Source organism: Tenrec ecaudatus, chromosome 16 (genome assembly GCF_050624435.1).
Source record: "Tenrec ecaudatus isolate mTenEca1 chromosome 16, mTenEca1.hap1, whole genome shotgun sequence".
Classification (NCBI taxonomy): Eukaryota; Metazoa; Chordata; class Mammalia; order Afrosoricida; family Tenrecidae; genus Tenrec; species Tenrec ecaudatus.
The window spans coordinates 100785192-100791849 of NC_134545.1; the positions used below are offsets into that span (position 1 = coordinate 100785192).

The 6658-nt window shown below is 49.2% G+C and overlaps 1 protein-coding gene across 1 annotated transcript in view; it reads left to right on the plus strand.

The window, feature by feature from the left end:
• SLC18A2 (solute carrier family 18 member A2) overlaps positions 1–6658 on the plus strand; it is a 45423-nt gene that overhangs the window by 31027 nt on the left and 7738 nt on the right. The window lies entirely within an intron of this gene.

The following is a 6658-nucleotide window of genomic DNA, read 5'->3' on the forward strand; positions in this document are numbered from 1 at the left end:
TGGCGTCATAAAATACATATGTTTGTGAGGCTGACTGATTTGGCGAAGCCTAATGTTCTGTGATTTTGCCCATGTCTTGCAGTGTTTGACAGACTCGTGTTTGAAGGGTGCGTAATAACCCATTATTCGAGGGTCCGGTTTGCTCATCTGTTCCCCTGTAGGCACAGATGTTGATGGCTTCCATCTTTTTGCTCCTATAGACAATGCTGCAGTAATCACAGCTGTGCATGTGCCTGTTCATGTTGTGCTCGTTAGGGTCTAGACCAGCGGTTCTCAACGTGTGGGTCGCGACTCCTCTGGGGGTCGAACGACCCTTTCACAGGGGTCGCCTAAGACCATTGGAAAACAGATATTTCACCATAATAAATATTTCACAATGTATAATTACATATTGTTTTTGTGATTCATCGCTGTGCTTTAATTATCCTCAATTTGTAGCAATGAAAATACATCCTGCCTATCAGATTGTTACATGATGATTCATAACAGTAGCAAAATGACAGTGATGAAGTAGCAACAAAAATAATTGTATGGTTGGGGGGTCACCATAACATGAGGAACTGTATGAAGGGGTCGCAGCATGGGGACGGTGGAGAACCACCAGTCTATATGAAGGAGCGAGATTGCAAGATCATAAGGTATTTGCGTTCGTTAAGAAAGTGCCATCCTGATTTCCACACCATTCTACCCTCCCCCCAGCAGTGTATGAGTGCTCTGATCTCTCTCTACCTCCTCCCTAGCATTTTATTATTTTTTAATTTTTGAAAATTTTTCTAAGAGTGCTGGCGCGAGGTGGATTTTCTTTTTTCCCATTCATATTTTGTTCTTTATTTAGGATATATACAAAGTAAAGAGATTGCAGGATCATAACTTATTTGCATTTTTTAAAGAAGTACCATACTGTCTTCTTTTTTTTTTTGCTTGCACAATTCTTTATTAGGGGCTCATACAACTCTTATCACAATCCATACATATACATACATCAATTGTATAAAGCACATCTGCACATTGCCTGCCCCAATCATTCTCAAAGCATTTGCTCTCCACTTAAGCCCTTTGCATCAGGTCCTCTTTTTATCCCCCTCCCTCCTCACTCCCCACTCCCTCATGAGCCCTTGATAATTTATAGATTGTTATTTTGTCATATCTTGCCCTATGCGGAGTCTCCCACCCCCTCCCCCTTCTCTGCCGTCCATCTCCCAGGGAGGAGGTCACATGTGGATCCTTATAATCAGTTCCCCCTTTCCAAACCACCCACTCTCCACTCTCCCAGCATCGCCCCTCACACCCCAGGTCCTGAAGGTATCCTCCCTGGATTCCCTGTGCCTCCAGCCCCCATATGCACCAGTGTACAATCTCTGCTCTATCCAGTCCTGCAAGGTAGAATTCGGATCATGGTAGTTGGGGGGAGGAAGCATCCAGGATCTGGGGGAAAGCTGTGTTCTTTCTCGGTACTACATCACACCCTGACTGACCCATCTCCTCTCTTAAACCCCTCTATGAGGGGATCTCCAGTGGCCGACAAATGGGCCTCGGGTCTCCACTCTGCACTTCCCCCTTCAATCACTATGGTATATCTATCTATCTATCTATCTATCTATCTATCTATCTATCTATCTATCTATCTATCTATAGATAGATATACATATATATATTCTTTTTTTTTGCATGATGCCTTATACCTGGTCCCTTTGGAACCTTGTGATCGCACAGGCTGGTGTGCTTCTTCCATGTGGGCTTTGTTGCTTCTGAGCTAGATGGCCGCTTGTTCAGCGAGGTGGATTTTCATCGTTGTTTTAATTTGTACTTCTCTTGTGGCTCATGGACTCGAATGCGTCTTCATGTGATTTTTGGTCACCTGGATGTCATCTTTAATCACTTTAATCATTGTCTATTCATGTCCTGTGCCCATTTCTTGGTTGGGGTATGTGCATTCTTATTAAGGTGTCGTGGTTTTCTATAGATTTCTGAAATTAGCCTGTTTCCGGGGTGGTGCTTTTGATGTTGCACAGCCTCACGAGGTCATTTTGAAAGAGTTCCGGCCCCTCTGACCCAATGGAAAGCAGTGGGAGTCGGTGGGGAAACGGTCCGATTCCTGCCCTCACGTTCAGATTAGCCCTGTCTCTGACAGGCATGTGCACATGCACCCACAGGCCTGTATCTTGCCTTGAGGAGGGGACGGCCTGGTGTCCTAGTCTCCATGACAGACTGCAGGTTTCTGAGAGGCCCACACAACAACATCACCGAGAAGTGAACCAGAAGAAGGTCCAAAGTCCCAGACATCTGCCAAACGGAGCCCAGGGAACCAGACACCAATTGCCAGTGAAGACGACAACTACCACATGACCAGGGGGACAAGCTCGTGGAGCCCCAGACATCCCATAGACATTTCAAGGTGGAGTAGACTGCTTCAGCCTAGGAAGAAAGAGACAGGGTAGCCCTCCTGGAAAATGAATAAACCATCTAGAAGGTCTGAACAAATAAATCAAGATGTTTTTGATAGAGGGAAATCATAAGGATTTAAATAAATGTGAGAACAACAGCCACGAAGCAAATGATGAGCAAACTCAGAGGCGAGATGAGCTCGGTGGAGAAAGGGATATGACCCAGAGAAACAGTGTCGTGGCGGTGGACTGGGGTGACCCCAACACTGGTTGGCAGAGAAGTCAATCACCCGCAAGTGCTTCCAGGACCCAAGAATGGTGGAAGATTCTTGTAGTCAGCGAAGGTTGGGCATGGGCTTAGGACCAGCCAGTCCACTGACCCCCTGCTTATGGGGGCTGCGTACATCCCTTCTCCTCTGTCCCCTGTCATCTGCCTCATGGCATTCTCATAAAACAACAACAAAATACACATACAAAAACATACTCGCTGCCATCAGTCGATTCTGACTCATAGCAACCTTATAAACAGGGGTAGAACTGTCCATCTGGGCTTCCGAGACGGTAGCTCTATCGGATGTAGAAAGCCTTGTCTTTCCTGGCTGTGCAACCAGGATTCAATGCAGGAAGGCCAGATGGGCACGTGGTACATGTTCATGGACAACCATTTCCAGTGTCGCCCACTCTCCCTTGCCATCGTGTAGCACTCTGACTCACCTGTCGCTCTCTTGGGACCCCTGCCTCCGCTCTCCTCCCTCTGGGAAGTGAGAGTTTCCTGTAGCCTGACTGTCGCCAGCGCCTGAGCTGAGCGTGTTGTCTGTCTGTCGCTAGGTAGGGAGTGGTGGGAAGTCTTCGCTGAGGGGTTACAGGCGGTGAGTGAGGTCCAAGGATGAGCAGGTTGTTATTGACCCAACCAATGGACACTGCATTCCCCAAAGTGACTATCAGGAGGTACCCTCAGGGTCCCCTCTCTTGCCTTGTCTTCAACTCAAAACCAAACTCACTGCCGTCACAGGGACTCTATAGGTCAGAATAGAACACCCCCCCCCCGCCCGCCAGCTTTCCGAGACTGTAACTCTTGACAGGAGTAGAAAGCCCCAGCTTTCGCCCTGGGAGCAGCTGGTGGTTTGCAACTGTTGACCCTTCGTTCATTACAAACCCAAACCAAGCATGTTGCAGGAAGTGGAAGAGACACGAATGAAAGACCAAGCCACAAGAATTATAGGTTTCCCCGAGAGCCGCTCTCTGCAAAATGTCAACCTTCTTCACCAGCGTTTAGCAAGATGACTCACTGCAAACCTGAGAACACTGACATCTCGCTGCCCGTAATTGAAGGCAGCGAGGCAGGTGCTGTTTGAGCGGCGTGATGGTCACACTTGCTTGTGCCTGGCAAAAGTGCCAGCCTACTCCTGGTGCCAGCAGTGCTGGAGGGGACTGAGTGGAAGCTGATGGCCCTCAGGACCAGGGAGGGCAGGCTGGAGAAGAAATCCATCACTATTCATTGAGAAAATCCACTACAGAGGCAGCCCTGGTGCTGCCGGGGACCGGAGAGCAGGCTGCAGCGCTGGCCTTGAGCTGACAGATCTCTCCCTGGCACCGTTCTCCCAGTGGGGTGTTGGGCTGAGGCGATTCTGTACTGCTGTTTTCATGGACTACAAGAATTGGGTTATACACTCAAACGCACTGCTCTGGAGTTCCTTCTGACTCATGGCAACCCTATAGCACAGGTTAGAACTGCCCCTGTGGGTTTCTGAGACTGTAACTCTTTTACAGGAATAGAAAGCCCTGTCTTTCTCCTGAGGAGTGCCTGGTGGTTTCGAACTGCAGACCTGGCGATTGCAGCCCAACTGGTAATCACTACACCACCCAGGGCTTCTGAATTATAAACTTGTGGCTGAGTTTTTCTTCCCTTTGGTTTTTGTAGGTTCTGGTTGGTTTGCTTGTTTGTTAATTTTGTAAATAGCAATGACTTATCAGAGAGACCGAGAAAAAACAAACAGAATGATTATTCAAGTCGCTATGCAAGTACAGGTAACACCAATCATGTCATTTGAGCAAAGAATGGCTTCCAGTCTTTAGACAGTTGCCTATGGCCGCCCTTGAGACTCAGCACCTGCATCTGGGGATAGTGATGTGCTGCGATGAGCTCCCCTTGCCCTCCCTGGCTGAAGGATTAGTTTGAGAGATCGAGTATGTTTCTGACCCGCTGCTCGAGGTGGCCAAACATTGCCCACACTGGGGCTGCAGCTCTCTGTGCCTGGGTGGCTCTGAGAGTTGTCTGTTCTGTAAAGTCCCCCCAGGTCCTCTGACAGCTGGGTGTCAGGCAGCCAGGGCCTGACCTGCCCCACCCCTGACACGCGCGCAGCCTGAATGGGACTGAATAGGCTCTGCATGGTCTTTCCAGTATCTCAAATGCAGGTGAAAGTTGGACCCTGCATAAAGATTTGGATGCTGCTGCTGGAGAAGAATGCTGGAAACATTGTGGATTGCTGGAAGCACAGACTGATCTGTCTTGGGAGAAGTACCGCCAGAATGCTTCGAAGCAAGGATGGCGAAGCTCCATCTCCTCACACACTTTATACACGTTGTCAGGAGAGCCTGGAGAAGGACGTCATGCTTGGGGAAGTGGGAGGGCAGTGAATGAGAGGAAGACAGAACCCCAAGGAAGTGGGCAGACACATGGCTGTGACAACGGGCTCCAACCTAACAACAATTCCAAAGCTGGCACAGGCCCGAGCAGTGTCTCGTTCTGTTGTCTTCAGGTTCACTTTGAGAAAGAACAGCCTAGACAGCACTAAGCAGCAACAACCAGAGCCTACACAGATAGAGCCGCCGGTGTTGAACTGCCTGTTGCGACGATGTGTGAGAGGATGAGAGTCATCTGCCCACAGAGCTACCTTTGATTCTCTCCATGCTCTTGGCATCTTCCTGCCATCGTGTTTACTCTTCCCGTGGCCCGACTCGTTGGGATGATCCAGGGGATCCTGACCTTGCTCTGCAGCTGACATGAAAGTAGGCATTTGGCAGAGATGGGGGGCTGCTCATCAAAAGGTGCCCATAACCACCCAGCAGCTCCCGGAGAGACACACCTGGCCACCTGGCCCTGCTATGGTGATGGTCTAAAAATTACTGCAGGGCAGTTGCCCTCTGTCACACAGGGCTGCCATGAGTGGGGCCTTCATCCACAGTGCCCACAAGAGCAATCCCATCCCTGCACTTGAGAATGGGGTGTGCAGAGTGCTGACCAAGATGGTGCGGCAGTTTCCTGGCCATGTGACCCTTATGCCTCTCGTCTCGTGTCACCTGTGAAATAGTCCATGCCACTGGACTTACTGAATCCTGCTCAACTTAAAAAAAAACATATATGCTCCATAATCTCTCAAGATGTTCAGGAGCGTCACCTAGAAATTAAAAGATAGCATCTCATTGACATGAGATTCAAAGGGAGAAAGCAGTATTGCCAGGAAGAAATCCGCAAATCGGCTGTGCTGTCAGACAGTGCTTGACTGAATTGGTAAGCTCTGGTCAGTAGGTCTCTCTGATGCCTGCTCGTCAGTCTCATACTCATAGTGACCTTATGGGGCACTGCCCTCTGGGTTACATTCTTGATGGGAGTAGAAAGCCTCCTCTTTTTCCCATGGATGGGTTGTGGTTTCGAACTGCTGAATTTTGGTGAACGCCCAACATGTGACCACTTCACCACCTTTGCCTTGGCATCCATCGACTTGATGGCAGGGAGTTTGGTTTTGAGGTTTAATCGGTCTGGCTGGACTTCTTCCCTTACAACAGTTTTGACTGAGTTCACATGTATGCGCTCAATACTAGGGAGTCCTTGGGAAGTCTCCCTGCATGTGCCTTCAGGCCAAGAGATGATGAATCAGCGTTAGCAGCCACCATCCTTTCCAAGGCTACCTGACTGCCTGTGGGCCAAGTGAGGGTCACATCCTCTTACCTGGCATTCAAGGACCCGTACACTCTTTCCATCTGCACTTTGCAATCGACCGCTCAAAGTACCTCATCACCAGCTCTCTGCGGGAGCAAGGTTGGTGTATCCTATCACCTGTGTCCCTTTGTAAGATAATCCATGCTTCACTCACTCCCACTTCCATGTCATCCAAATCTGTCCCATCATTCAAGGCTTAGTACAAATCCTACCTCTTCCATCCAGCTTGTCCTGAGCACGAATCCACAATCAGGAGGGCACGTGTGGACACTGCGGAACCTCATCGACTCATGTGACATCTGTATGGTAAGGGGGGGGAGGGTTGCTGGAATCT